Here is a 16,156-nt window from a genome sequence, read left to right on the forward strand (position 1 = left end):
GTTCTTTAGTGTGTCTTTTGTAAGTTTGATTTGCTGTTATTTTGGAGATGGCAATCCATCTTCGAAAGAGAAAACTCCTGGATATATTTCCACTGAGTTCTCCTCTTTCTGAAATATGATTGTTGCATCTTTCTTTACACTGAACCTTACTTTCTTGCCATTATTGGATTTTGTCTCAAAGAATGAAGAGTCTCTGCCATCTTATTCTGTAAACCCAGGGGTATTTGAAATAAACGTCCACTGAGGTCTGCAAGGCCTTTCGTACAATATCCCCCTTTTAATCTTTACCTTGAGTATTTTCCTTTGGCATATTTCCCTCCTGTCATTGTCAACCTGCACTGGTTTAGTCAGTTTTGTCAGTGGTTATAGGCACATTTGTATTAGGATGTACCTGATGAGATCTCATAATTTGAACAATACACACTGGCAATTGTTTGACCAGTCTCTCCTAATGAGAAATAATGTCTCCTCCCTCTTGACTGCAGGGTCCTTCTTTGAACTTATTTCTGTTGCTCACTAAGAACATAATTGTCACTTCTAGAAGAGTAATTCTGGTAAGTCTGACGGTTGTAGGTATTGTTCTGCCTCAATTCACCCTGATACGAGAATCCGTTATCCTGGAATTTAGGAGAAGGAGGGAGAAAGTTGTCTTGGTAATTGGTTCTAGGAGGAGGTGATTGGTTTCTTTCCGAAGAGGAATTCTCTTGTGGATTTACCTCTATTAAGACTGTTCTTTGGCTTAAAACTGAGGGTCTACTTTGCCCCTTAGTATCTTTAACATAAGAGGAGCGGTTATTTGGGCCCGTAACTCGAATTTCAATGAAGGGCCACTTCGCACCTCAGCTACCTGAACGGCAGCAGACTCAGTGATCTATTTTGAATTCTTTTCTATATTTTCTTACAGCTGGTGGGTTCCGCACCTCATAATCCTAGGCGATTTGGTAATAATCTGCTTCATTTCCTAGATTTATTTCCACCAATCTTAATGAATTAAAATCACTGTCTAACTAATAATGATGTATTTCAGAAGTAGCTTTAAAATTGTGACTTTCGGTATTGACATGTCGAGAAATGTGGGTTAATGCACGCCTGAGTTTCAAAGAAAACTCATTAGGACAGTCATCCTGATCACACATTAAAGTGCAGGCTGACTTGCAGGTTTCATATGGTATTCTAAGTGTTGATACTATTTTAAAATTACTTCTTTGTCAGAAGATAATTTATAGTGCTTTTGGTAATCCAGTCTGGCAAAGAAACTAGAAAACTCTGGGGAAAAAGTCAATTTTATGTACACAATATTGTTTTGGTCTTTTGTTAATCCAAGTGATGCCAACATGTGTTTAATTCTAAATGATCGCAAACAGTATGTTTAAAGTCTGCTTAAGATTTTTATGACCTTAGTCCAGTGGTCGAAGTGAGCGGGAGTGGTTGGGAGCGGTGCTCCTCTACTTTTTTAAATTAAGTTTTACAGCTCCTATACTTTCATTTGAAAAAGAAACCATTCCGGAATGGTTTCATTTTAAAATAAAAGTGTATGACGAAATTGAAACTTGCACTTCAGTGCACTGCACTGAACGTTCCCTTAAACAGCAGGCGCATGTGTTTGAGGGTATGTCGTGTGCGTGGGAAGGGGCGCGGCGATGGCGTTTGTGGGGGCTGTAGGCAGGCCAGAATGGAACATAGTTCCACTACTTCTTTTCGTACACTTTGACCACTGCGTTAGTATGTTTCATTGGGTCATTCATCATGTTTTGTTTTCTCAATTGAGTCCAATTTCCCTCACCAGAGTCAGAGCCACTAATCAAAAGCCCTTCCACATTTACATGTTTCCTCCCTTCTTCGAAACAAAGGTAAGAAAAGTTCTTACAGTGTGGTACACATCTTGGGCATGGGATTGACTCCTGTGGGATTAAATGGTATTTTTTCCTGTTGTTACTCAAAATCAGTATTGTGTTTCACTCATAATCCCTTTTGTAAATAGGGATTTTGGAATGCCCGTTAGGGATTGCATTCCTTTTTTGGCCTGATCTTCCTTTTGTTGGTTCATTCATTTGAATGAGTGTTCCTCTAAATTAAATTTGATACATATCTTCATTGATTTGTTATTTGGGATTAGTCGTGTTACCTCACCTGAGATGTTCCTCTGTATCTGACCAGTACATCTGCTCTTCATGCCCCTTTAGGTGTGTTTTGGATGGGGACATGGGTATCTGACAGTTCACGATCCATTAGAATTTCCTAGGGAAATATTTGGGCAGTACAGAGGTAGTTTTAGGGATAGGGCAGAGTCTCTTATGTGAATATTTTTTAACTACTGATTCACAACTCAACCAAGTTACATTAATTTCTTCCCATAGTCTAGCCTGATCCATTCCAATGATAATTTCTGGTTCACCTTTTACTTGTTCGCTCGCTTCAACTTGACTTGCTTGACTGGACTCCAATGTATATGGGGGCCAGTGCTTCCTCAGTGTTTTGTAACTCTCTTTGTAAGGATTCATTTTCCTCCTGACAAGCATGTATCATGTAGCATGCAGCATGTTTAATTTATCTGCATGTTATTTATACTCTGCCTGCAGGCTAACTCTTCCTTCAATTGTTCCACTTGCACCAGCATCAACAAGCAAGATCCTTTGTAATAATAGTCTGGAAAAAGCCAGTTTATGCGGAAATGGTAGTCCGGGAAATCCCAGACTCAGCAACGGAAACAGTCAAGAAAAATGCCAAAAGTCGCTTTATTAACAAGCCACATAAAGCAGGGACAGCAAACAAGCAAAATAGTATTGGAGCTCACCCTTTCTCAGGGAAAATTGTTTAAAAATGAAAACCACCTCATCCTTGACATCCCATCACAATCTTGGTTACCAAAACCTATGTGGTTGAGGGATTGGTTAAGAGAATAGTCTATGGGCCTCAATATACGTGTGCCAGTCTGGAAACAATGTGGCAGGCACTGTTGTTTATGGACTGGCACACTAGGTGTTTGCCTGCCGGAGCTGTTGTGCCCAACAAGTCTGACCATGCTGGGCACAGCGGTCATGGTAGGCAAAGTCGTCATAAAAGCACCAGCACCGTTAACAACGCTTTGAGTGCTTCCGTGGTCCCCACTCCCATAGAGTCCAATAGGACTTACAATTATAGGGTACTTACAATTTACCAGCACCTGACTTCCCAGGCTGCCGCCAGGTTTTGTATCCCCTGGTGTTACCGGGAAGTCAGGCGCTGGTAAAGAATTATGGGTCCAGCTGCAATCTGCCGGTAGAACTGGCACATTTACCGCTGAACCCGTAATGAGGCCCAATGTATACATTGCATATGGGTTAGTCCTTTAATTGGCTATTGCTATTGTATATCTGATGGCTCCACCTGAGAACATCAAACTGATGATAGAGAATACATGTCATCTATAAAGTAGTTCATTGGTCAATGCAACATATACTGGGTGGCACAGCATTAATAGTTTCTATTGGTTGGCACCTTACTTACCAAACTTTAGCAGTTGACAGGATATCAAAACATGTGCCAAAATGGAAGGAGGGGTAGAGAGACTCTAAGGAGCTGCTTTCTTCCAAATAAATAAGATACTATCCCTTATTCCTAGGCCACAAACCAGAGTAACATCTTTTGTAGTCTCTCTCACTAGGTACCTTGATCTAAGAATATGTGGGGTACGGTCAAGCAGGTGCTTGTCTTTGTCTGGCCCTAATACATAGATATTTTTCTTGAATTATGGTTCATGCGTGAGAGGACCAGGTTCTGAATTATTTTGCCTTGCATTCATTGCAATTTTAGCTAATATACAGGGGTTATTAGTTTTCTAACCACTAGGGACTTGATCGATCCGACCCTTATGAAGGTTTAACTTATAATTAGCCGCTGGTTGATCTTTGATTAATTCTAAGAAAAATAAGCCCTGCCCTTGGGAATTATTATCTTGTGTTCTTTCCTGAACCGTCCATTATTCCCTAATGTCTCTGTAACCTTAGCACAGCTCTGATAACTACTGTCTGTGCTTTGAACGTATCTGTTTTTCAGTGAATTCAGAAGTTTGGGCTCTCATGAAGCTTTGATTCCTTTATTCATTCTAATGCATCCTCTGATTTCCTTTTTTAGAAAAAAATGGCTACCATTTCTATGTTAACAAGTTATTTACGTATATTGTTTGTGTTGCATTTCAGTGCATCCATTGCTTATGCTGTGTTCTTCGTGTCTTTATGGTTGCAAGCAATATTCTTCATATATAAATGCATGTTTGACCAAGTATCTGCGTTTCTTCATGGTGAATGCATGTGTGCTTTGTGCCTATTTTTTTCTTTCATTTATTGAGATTTTATAATGTCCCTACACCCAAGGAAAGAGAGAATGAAAGTAGTCCATTATATGAGAAGAGAAGGAGAGAGAGGAGTCAAAGATGACATAAAGGTTTTTTGCCTCACAGGAGGGTCAGGGGAGGGGGCCCATAAAGGACAGGGGGGATGGAGGGAGCTAGGTTCCCAATGAGAAGAATCCCAGTCTTACTGTGCCGGTCAAGTGGCACAGCGAGTAGAGCGCTCGCTTTGAAAACCCGTGCAGAGCCTGTTAACGCAGGTTCGAATCCCGGCGGGGCCAAACTCAGCCTTTCATCCTTCCGAGGTCGATAAATGAGCACCACACACCGTGGGTAATAATAAGCAGCGCTCGGATACCTGAGGGTTTGTAGCGCTATATAAAAGCCTAATTATTATTATTATTATTATTACTGACATTATGGCAGAGATGATTAGCATCGCATCATGCCTGAATAGAAGACAGTCAGGAATGAGAGAGGAGGAGGCAGAGTTGCAAGTCGTCCGCAAAACACTGGAAGTTAGGAGAGAAGGCAGAGATCAAATGGACTAGAGGGGCAAGGTTGATGTCAAAAAGCCAAGACGACAGAATAGAGCTCAGATGGACACCACAGGTGGAGAGTGAGATGGAGGAGAGAAAAGGGCACAGTTGAACCTGGCAAGGTCGTTCAGAGAGGATGGAGGTCAGAAAGTCCAGAGCCAGGTCTGTGATGCCAAGGGTTTCACAGAGCCGATTTATAAGGGTGGCATGATTGCCAGTATTAACGGCAGTGGAACGGTCAAGAAGGATGAGAACGGAAGGAAAGTTGAATCGGGATTAGAGAGCAAGTCTTCACAGGTGTTAAGGAGTGCAGTTTCCATGCTTCTGAAGCCAGACTGGTGGTGGTGGAGCCAACAAACAGATTCATGCGCATGTGTCAGTTAACAATACGTTTTATTACTTTCGCCATCTGTAGTTACATCATATCCAATTCTTCCTGTATCTGTTTTGGATGAGACAGATATGGTTACATTAGTGCATAGTATTTCTTACCTACGTGATGTGGGGGAGGGACCATAGCAAGCAATGAATTACATATTTATCTGCCTGCCAACACCATCATTACCTTTTCTGTCTTCTCTTTTAGTGTCATATTTTCTTCTATCCCTATTACTTTTCATGTGTAGCCAACCTACACGTATCACCTTGCGCTTGTGTCACCCGTAAGGAGAATTGCTGTATTTCTTGTATTACAGTGTGTTTCCATTAAGCAAACTGGGCTCTCCTTTCTTTGATAGTGTTTACATGTTTTGTAGCTGATCAAACTCAGCTTGTGAATTCACACCTTTAATGCTGAGTTGTGCAGCTGTTTCTTCTCTTTCTTTGAGTTGAGTTTGTATGGTCATAATGCCTTCTAAAATGCCATTGGTGTAAGCAGTGTCATCATTAAATTTACTATAACATTTGCATTGTGCAGGTACACACTATGTGCATTATTCATATAAAAAATGTCTGTCTATGCATGTTTTGGCTGTTTGCACACTTTCTATTCTCCCTGTAATGCCTCAAAGAGACAACGTTCCTTATCCATTGATGGCTGGTTATTATTCTGTCTATCCTGTCTATCCTGTAGTTTAATATATAATTCACTGATCACGGACTTGTTCAACTAATGTATTTTGATCAGGCTCTCTGTATTTTTGATGAGAAGCTTGCCAAATATCTAGACTGTCCTCCACCAATTTATGGTGGAAAAAGACATCAGCTGAAGGTTTCAACTGCATACTTTTCTCTATTCCATTATTGAAAGTGATGTACAGATTCTATTATGACTGGTCCCAGTTCTTCACTTATAGATACACTTTACTTTATTTTTCCTTTCCATAACTTAATATCCGGTATCACACATTTCCCATAAAGAACATATCTGTATAGTGCAGTGTCTTAGTTCATTCTGAAAATGAATGACTAACTCATTATACATTTTTAAATTGGATATTTGATCACAAATCTCAATCTAGAATTACTGATAAATAATTGATCATCAATTAAACAATCTGTCTGAATAATATTTCTCACATCCAAAACATCATATGTTATAAAACGTCAACTGTGCAACATACAACAAAATTCTCAGTGTGTCGTATCTGTCTCATTTCAAAAACAACTTCTATACTTTCGGGCCTAAAAACACTTGTGTACAGGCGCGTTATGAATTACTTATAATATCATGTCATACTTTGTTATGTTAAAGATTTTTTATACTGTGCACTTTCGTGGTCCCTTGGCGCTCTAGCAGATCTTTAAATGAAGAGGGTAAGGTGGGGGGTAAGTTAGTAGGACTGAGTGGGAGACCAAAGCAAGAGAGCTGTGATGTGCTGTTGGCAGCTTCAGTTCGGTTTACACTGTTTGCTGAGCTTAGGTGTGTTTTTCGGTTGTTAGCCATCATGTGCTGTTGTGCGAGGCTATGTGTGGTTTGTTTTATCAGTGTGGTGTGGTGAAGTGCAAGTGGTTTGTTCTGCTTTAGAGGTATGGTTGTGTTTAGTTCAGAGTTTGAGAGGTGTATGCAGAGGGGTGAGTTTTTTTTAGTAAGGTTGGTTTGTGGCATCAATATCTAGATGTGATGCATACTGTTCTCACCAATCCCATCTGGATGTCCTGCTTGCTAAGCCTCACAATTCTATCCAGATGTGACACATATCCATGTTCACCATTCTATCTAGATATGATGCATGCTAATTGCCACAATTTTAACTAGATAACATACATGCTAATCTTCATAATTCTATCTAGATGTGACACATGCTAATCTTCACAATTCTGTCTAGATATGATGCCTGCTAATATTCACAATTCCGTCTTGATGTGACGGATGTTAATCTTCCCAATACTGTCTAGATGTGACACAAGGCTAATCTTCACAATTCTGTAAATATGTAATGCAAGACTAATCTTCACAATTCTACCCCATCCATAGCCGCCCAAAATGCAAACTGTGGCTGACTAACCCAATTGGTTTGATGAAAAGTATGGTTACCCCACCCATTGAGGCTAGATTCAAAATGGCTACCTTATACCGGTGGGGTAAATGCTGACTATGGCTGATGAGCATAAGTACACTGAGTGCCTGGGGGAGTAGGATATTAGGTAATGAGACAGGTGGGATAGTTGTATTGTATTGTTTTAATCATTTATATAGCGCCATTTGCACTTGGAACACCCTAAGAGACCATAGTCCATATGTGGGAGATTCTTAGAGTTGATTTATAAAATGCGTGTGTCCATTTTGCCAGGTTAGGACATGGGTGGGATGGCTAAGCTCCAGTAAGCAGCCCGGTCGTCAGGCACGTGGGCGGGTGGTGTTGGTCTTTTAGGATAGAGTGCTAGTGCTGGAGATTCGATGTGTACCCAGATAGACCAATATTTTTCAAAGGTTGTCAATGTATACTAATGGCAGAGGTGTTGTGGTAAGTCAGAGGTTTCAGTATGGGCGGCTATGTGAGCTGATACACTAAAATTGCATAGATTAGCTGCATTCTAAAGTGAATGCACGTTGTGAGATTATTCAGTAGAGGCTATTTCGTTTCTACACACATGTAGCTTCTCACAGATCTGGAATAATTGGCTCAATCTGTGTTAAAGAGAGTCATTTATGTTTTGTCATCAGTGACAATACAACTCCCACATCCTCAGCCAGACCCACATCTTGTAGTGAGATGTACTTATGCAATATTTAGATCTTGAGTGATTTTTACTGAACTATGACACTAATTTAATACTCCCCATGCAACAATCTGAACTCACGATATTAGAGAAGAAAAAGGCTTTTTTAATCTGAATATTTCATTTCATATCTCCTCTTCCTCTCCCTCTTCCTCTCTCACCCCCCTTTGGCCATCTCTCCCTCTCTTCCTCCATTCTCTCTGACAACTCCTGACAAGGTTTCTAGACAATCAGATCTATGAAAGTGTGATCCAAAAAGGTGCTTCTTTGCTCCAGCAGGACCATCAATGACCATATTGACACCCTCACGCCAGCCTTGGCTGATTTCTGTAATCAATCTTTCACCACTGGAAATTTCCCCTCTCTCCTCAAGCACTTCCCCTGTGCACCCCCTCCTCAAAAAGCTGTGGCATGGAAACTGCTCTCCTGAACACGCGTGAAGAGGTGCTCTCTAACCTTTATTCCAGCATTCCTTCTGTCCTCAACCTCCTTGATCTCTCCTCTGCCTTTGAAACAGTCAACCACGCCATCCTGATCAATCGAATCTGTGAGAAAAAGGGTATCACGGATCAGGCCCTGGAGTGGTTGAGCTCCTTCCTCTTGGAACACACCAGTATTTATTTATTTATGTATGTATTAGCATTTATAGATCGCACAGCAGCCCTTAGACATTTTGGCGCTGTTACAAAGACTTGCTGGTTACAATGAAAGTGGTGAGTTTTAGGGAGAATTCTCCAAAATGGCTAATTTCCCTTACCTATTGAGTCCCTCAGCAGCTTTGCTGGATTTCTAGGATTTAATTTTTTCACCTGGTAAGAGTGTGAGCCTTTTTACCACTCTTACATGTGTTTTGCTGTGTGTGTTGAACATTTTCTTGTGTTCATAGACTGTGGAGCCTCACTTACTCCATAGGCATCATATTTTTACTGTGTGTTACACAGCACCTTCAGTAAAGTGACACAGAGTTGTCTTTTTAACTTCCCAACTCAGACTCCATTTTCTGGGACTGACTACTGTCTCCCAGAACATGTAAAGTTGCCATTGACTTTATTAGTCTCTTTTAAAAACTCACAGACCCAGTACAAACTATCCTAAATAGAGTTCTGGAAAGGGTTAATACTTATCCCTTTTTGTCTGTTTCTCTTGGAGCATTGTTTCGCTCACGTTTCATTAAGACTTGGCTAGTGGCAGTGGTAACTACCTGTTCTTTCGTACCACGGTTATCTTAAATAACCCTGGTCGTGTTTTAGGCTATCATGGTAGCCTCGAACTTAAACCCGCTAGACCATATACGTTTTAATATGGTTCTGGCTGGGTTTATTCACCATTTGTTTTTGTAAAAGTCTTTCTTGTGTTTTACTCTGCATGCCAAAAGGTTTGGTTCCTTTGTTCGCCGTCCTTTTGCGGGATTCTACACAGAAGCCCTCCTTAGGCGCCTGTATGTCTGGGGGGACAGGATGTGAGGGAGGGGTTTAGGACTCCCTGCACAGTGTCTCCTTGGAGACCCATGTCGCACTCTGATCTGATTAGCTGTGGTGACTGTCCCGGCGGGACAGCCACCCTGCTGTGTGATTGACAGCCAGGCTGTGTGAATGGGGAAAAACTGCATAAAAAGCAGGTTTCTGGGGCTGGAAAGGCAGAGTCGCCACTGGAACGAGAGAACCCTTAGAGGAGCGACGGAAGAGGACCCCTACAAAGACTGAACCTCCTGGTGAAGCCCTGCTGCAGGTCGGAATCTTCATACTCCAACGACAGGGAAGATCTGCAAGGAATCTTCTCCCCTTGAGCTGGTGGGAACAACCAGTTTACCAAACTGCTCGCCAGGCCTCCCTTCTCTGGTCGAATTTGCTGTACAGAGCTACAGTGAACCGGATAGCGAGAAGGAACGGACCCTGCTTGCGTTTTAAGGAGCGCACCTTTTATTTGTTGCTTTGCTCTGCTGCTGGTTTCTTCCCTGGGCAGTGCAGGACCCTCCAGTCTTCCTACTTCATGTCAGTCCGACAGTCGCTTCAGAAACCGTGAGCCTGCAGGACCTGCCAGGAACGTCCGCCTCAGCTCCAGCCTTCTTCTCCATTTAAGGTACTGTTCAAATCCGGTTGTTCGTTTCGTCCAGCCGCGGTGAAAGTGCGTGAAACCTTTCGCCAATCCGAGGGCTTTTCCTTCTCCATTCTTTAGGCTAACTTTTCTGTTGACCAACATCGTCCTGCCTCTTGGCAAACTCTTGGCAAAGACTTAACTGTGAACTACCCTGAACTGTGTGATCTTGAGCAAAAAACTTTGACCCATTGACTTTGGGCCAGGCCCCTTTTTAATCTGATTTCCTCACTGTAGTTCCTTTTTCGAGATTTCCCTGTTTAATTACTTGTTGGTATTACTCAATTTCTGCCTAACTTTGTCTGTCCCTCCCTTTTAAATTACTGGAGTGCCATTTTGCTCACACTTCATTTTGAGCCTAACTTGTCCAGAATCTATTGGGTGTGCTGTAGTGTATTAAGAGTGTGATTTTTCAACTGCTTTACTTTAGTGAAATGTTTTACAACTGATGTGTAAATAAATGTATATTCTTTTACTCAGAAACCTTGAGTCAGTGTTTGTTTGAATCATAGTAATTGTTTTTCTTTGTGTAACTATTGATACTGCTCACTTACTCTTGAGATAAGTCTGGCTGCTCAGCCATCGCGACCACTTTACTGTGCAGTACAGGCTTGTACCAAAGGTGAATTTGTACTGTCACTTGTAGTCTTAATTGTGTGTGGTGTTCCCAGGGTACTGCATATAATTCTACCTAACAGTGAGCATGTTGATTACAGGCAGTAGCTGGCATATTGGTTCAGGGCAGCTGTTTTAGTTTAGTGGTTACACACATATGGTATATATGGTATATTCAAGGTTACAATAGGGAATAGTTGCAATTGAATTAGAGTTTATATACTTGCTTAACCTGCATAGGATGCAGTAGATGTTGGTAACATTCATGACTAAGAGGTTATTTAAGCATCAGAGGGGCAGGGGTATGGGTATGCTAGGTGAACCTGATAGGTTAGTTGAACAGAATAGTCTTAAGGGCTTTGCGAAAGATGGTGAGGGATGGTTCAGCGCTGGGGAGAGCATTCCATAGTTTGGGAGCAATGTGTGGGGGCCTAGACCTCCGGCGTTAGCTCTTTTTGCATGGGACTTGCAGTTGGTTGGCAAGGTGACTTATTTTGGGACGGATCGAGCTGACTCTATTGATAGTTTCAGTTAGATAGGATGGCGCAGTGAGGCTAATGCATTTGTGTGTGATAGTTAGGATTTTGAATTCGACCCGTTCTTAGACGGGTAGCCAGTGAGCAGCTCTCCTGGCTGGAGTTACATGTGCTCTTTTGGGTATGCTGAGAGCTGCACATTGTGCATTGTTCTGCACTATTTGGAGTCGGTTGAGGTTTATAGCTGAGATGCCAGGGCTCTATCCTCTCAATCTGGTTTTTCAGCCTCTAGTTGACCCCTTTAGCCCACCTGATCTCTTCCTTATCCTCTAACTTTCAGTGGTATGTGGATGACACGCAGTTCTCCTTCAGACTCCCCTCAGCCTCCTCTACTCTCTTTCTCATTCTTGATGGTCTATCTGTGAATCAGGACTGGTGCACCTCCAATGATCTCTGCCTTAATGCCAGTAACACGTTTTGCGACCCTTTGAGACTTATTGGGTACCAGGCTCTCTCTTGATCAGTCACCATTGCACTGGCTCCGGGCCCTCCACGTACTTAGGGGCTGTTATTGTAACCGCTACAGTCCTGTGCCTCCTTGGACTTCCCAGAGTCGCGCTTCCTTGTACTGAACTGACCCAGAGCCGCACTGCCCTGTGCTGAACTTACTCAGATCATTGCTGTCCTCTTTCCCCGTCCCTCTTCCTGGCACCCACCCTCCCTTTTCCCCTTGAATTTCTCGCCTTGCACTTGCACAATCTGAATGACACAAGGCCTAGTAAGATCATTTGTCTTCTCCTCCTCCTGTCTTCCCTCCCTTGTTGTGCTTAGAAACACTTGTGTACAATTGTGGGAAGGAAATGTACCTCTCCCACCCCCTACACGCTTTAGAGTAAGCCAAATCCCATACGTGCACTTGCGATTTACTAAGGGGGAGGGGAGCGTGCTAAGAAAGTCTGCACAAACAAAATATTACACAAAATATAGATGCGTAGACTTAGTGTGCACATATAAATGAGCACCATTTTTGTAGCTATGGTAGAAACATTCGGCCCTGCATGGCTGTGTCGGAAGCTCAGACCCATCGCAGAAACCTGATTAGGCCCAAGTGCTTATGATAGATAGACCCACGCTGCTAGCTCCCACAGAAAATGTTCTGTGTTCCATAACTGTTAATACATGTTATCCCAAGAAGGAATATGCACTGTGAGGCTGCAAAACAGTACCAGGTGCCTCACAGTGCACGTTTATCAAAGCCAGGCCGAAAGCAGACCTGCAAACCCCACCCAGCTCACCACGAGTTATGACACCCACAACTGTCCCAGTCCAAGACCGCTGAATTCTGCGATAGTATGTGACCCCAGACCACCAACCATGAACCCAATGTTCATTAAAGGTCTAAAAGAACACAACCATTCCACCTTATTTCATAATGACAAACTTTGTAATACGAGGTACAGGGTGGAATAAATTATAGTCCTAAGCGAGGGTGGAAGCCTTCGATGCCGAGAGGTCGATAACTGAATGAGTGAGGAATGTGTGGGTCAGTGCGATTTTAAGCCCCCTTTGTGCCAGTGCCCGAGTCTCCCAAGTGCATACCATAATGATAGTTACTATGCAAGACAATGCTACTCTAATTGTGTACTCAACCTTGGCTCCCTAGAGATACTGAGCCCAGCAGACCCCATGTGATGGAAGACGGACAGACAGGGCTCGGACCAATAGCATCCTGGTATCCCCTATGGAGCAGGCCCATATATATGGTCTCACCAACCAGCCACCCAGGGTTCGTACTGTATATGTGTGCATCAGTGATGAGAGTGTTCTTACTTATAACATTCTGCTTGGACCATTATTCGGCAAAGCACTCTCGAGGAGCCTAATTCTTTGCTGGCATACTTCTTTTTCGGTGTGTTTAAAATGTGCTATGCTTGCAAGAATCTCTTGCCCTTTTTTCCCTAGCAGGTTGTATTTTTTTCTGGCATGAGCATTTGTGGGTGTGCCTTCAACAGACACAATATAAATGACCTATCATATCATATCATTTAAAATAAAATCAAAGAATAAAATGTGTTACCATGACATACAATCGTTACCAGAAACTGGTTTAAAGAATTGAAAAACGAAACCTGGCTGAATTTTGTTTTACAAACGTTTTTATTCCCTTTTGAACACACATCCAGACATCTGAAAAAAAACATTATGCATGACTATTGGAGACTATAGGCTCCATTACTTCATGTAGATAGGCAAATGGACATGTTTGATTTCACTTTTTTTGTGACATCAATCTTCAAAAAAAAGGGAATTTTTGTCTAGCTGAACTCCACTGTGAAGGATTGCCGTCTGGCAAAGATAGGGAAGCCCTTGCTGTTTTACATTTGAATTAACAATACAAATAATGCCAGTAATCCATCTCAGCATGGGCGGCCTGCCAATAAGACTTCCCTATCAGCAAACTCCATGTCAAAAGCACAGTATATATGTGAATCTTTGTCAGAAGCGACTGCGTGTTTGTGTGCAGCACAGTACTGCAGTGCAGCTTGACGGGACGGGAACTCAACGCTCCAGGGTGCTTTCATCGAGCTTTCTTCAAACCAGAGCTAGCCTTGCTGAACAGTGGCAGTGCTGTGACTGCTGCGTTACCGGGTCACTGCTGCGTTGCTGGTGGACATCTGCGGCAAGCCAGTTTGGTATTATTCGTATACTGGAATAGTGGTGGGCTTAATGAGGCTTACCAGGGTGATAACACATCCTCCAGTCGCGTTGGTAAGTGAAAGCTTGGCGGCCTGCCAGCGAGCATAGGGCGGGGGCAGAGGAGCTGAGCTGAACTGAGAAGAAGGGAGCTGGCCATGCTGGTCACCTTTGGTCACCCTCATGCGTTGTGAGTGACGTGTGCTTATGCGGTGTTTTGGTGTGCCTATGGCTATATGGCTATAGGGTTACAGGGCTATAGGGATAGAGTTTTTTTTTCCATATCCTCTATCCTTTATTCCACCCATTTTATTTTGCTATAATTTTTTTCCACTATCCTTTCACCTGCGACGCCTTCATCCTCCAATATACTTTTCCACAAAACCTTAGGGGCTTTAGCAGACTCAAGCAAACCATAGCAGATGCTGGTTCCCTGTAGTCCCTGTGGGAGGCTTGACGGTCATGGGAATGTGTCCCCATTTTCTTGGGCCAGAAAGACCACAAAGACTATTAACGATTTAATGATTGAACAAGAAATGTGCTGCTTTGGAATTATTCAAATGGCCACATTTCGACCTGTGCCTTACACCACCAGCATCTTTGTCACTGAGACAAGCTGGAATGCCAAACTGACCTGGTGTCCCCTTAGACCTTCACATTTCAAATGCTGAATAAAACAGCAATAAGATCCGTTACAAACCCAACTAGATGCCTGCTCACTGTGGATTACTGAAACTTGTCACGTCTGATCCTGGTTCTATGTGCTTTCACATCGGTTAGAAACCTGCTTCGATGTTGTCAAAAGTAAGAAAGATACGGTTTAGAAAAAACTGCCCCCCCAGGGTTATTTGTTGGGAGCCTATAGACCGGAGAAATCCATTTTGCTTTTTTTTCTCCCAAAGGCATATCTATTTTTCAATCATCATTGAAGTGATTGCTTGCCTTTTCCTCCCTGTAAAGAATCCGTAATGTTTGCATCATTACATTCTCTGTTGTCCTTTACACGGGCTGGTTTTCGTTAGTGTGTTCTAGTATGTTTCTTATTGCATTCCTTCATTTTGAATTATTGTACTACTTCTATTTGGGTTCATTCTGCCCACATTGTCACAAGAGGTGAAGGCGGTATCTCTCTTAAATGCTTGTTTCACCTTTATGATTTGGATCACTGTTGTTATGTATACATTTGAGGGCTGACAAAGCAGTTTAGCACTGCTCATCCTCGTACATCTGAAGGCCAGTAGTCGCACCCACCTCCTCCTTAAACCAATGGTGAAGCAGTTCTGAGAAAACGTTTGGAGAAAAAAAAAGTACTATTGACATTGGCAGTTGGGAAACATGTCACTCTGATATAGCTCACCTCCTCTAGGACTGATTCAAATATGGGACACTACGGGCCTCATTACGAGTCCGGCAGTAACCGAGCTGGAAAAACCGGCAGGTTACTGCCGGACTTGTATTCCATTCCGCCTCCGTGATTCCCTGAATCACTGGGGCATTACAACCCATGGGACTCCATGGGAATGGGGAAGTGGAAACACCAGCACCATGCTGTAATGGTGCCGGTGTTTCCATGTCCACCTGCAGGCGGGTGGTGTTAAACCCGCCAGGTCAGACCTGGCAGGAGTGACACATCCCGCCTACAGAGCTCAAGATCAGCCGGTCCGGAAAGAAAGGTGGTGGCGGATTTACCACCACCGTTCTTTCAGGACCGGCTGACTCGTAATGAGGCCCATGTGTGATAAACTATTGGTTCCTATTTTGATTAAAGATACATCTGGATATCATTTGTGATGTTGAAATTGTTGCAAAAATGTCTTGGGTTTCGGAATTATGTTTCTTTTTGGAATGCTGGAATAGCAGTTCCGAACGCTTTCAGTACTCTCAAAGGTTCGAGATCACCCTCACATCAACCCAAGTACCATTTGTTTATTGAGCAATGGATTTCACTTACTTCATCATCTATATCTGATACCGAACACAAGGACTTGCAATTTCAAATATCAGTGTGTGATGTCTATGGCCTCCAGATATTCCAAATTGCAACACATTCACCTTGCAGTCACTTAGCTGTTCAACAGAGTTTTAATAAAATTATTTGATTGCTATGTGTGATTCAATTAATTATTGGGACATTTGTCTAAATTATTTAGTTCATAGTTATCACTTCTTGTTTGTCTTTCCAGGGGCAGCAACAAGTAATGTATATCAACTTTCTTCAGGCATCTCAGCCTGATATGATCTTCCATCCT

The sequence above is a fragment of the Ambystoma mexicanum genome, chromosome 1p (genome assembly GCF_040938575.1).
Source record: "Ambystoma mexicanum isolate Mex_15411 chromosome 1p, UKY_AmexF1_1, whole genome shotgun sequence".
Classification (NCBI taxonomy): Eukaryota; Metazoa; Chordata; class Amphibia; order Caudata; family Ambystomatidae; genus Ambystoma; species Ambystoma mexicanum.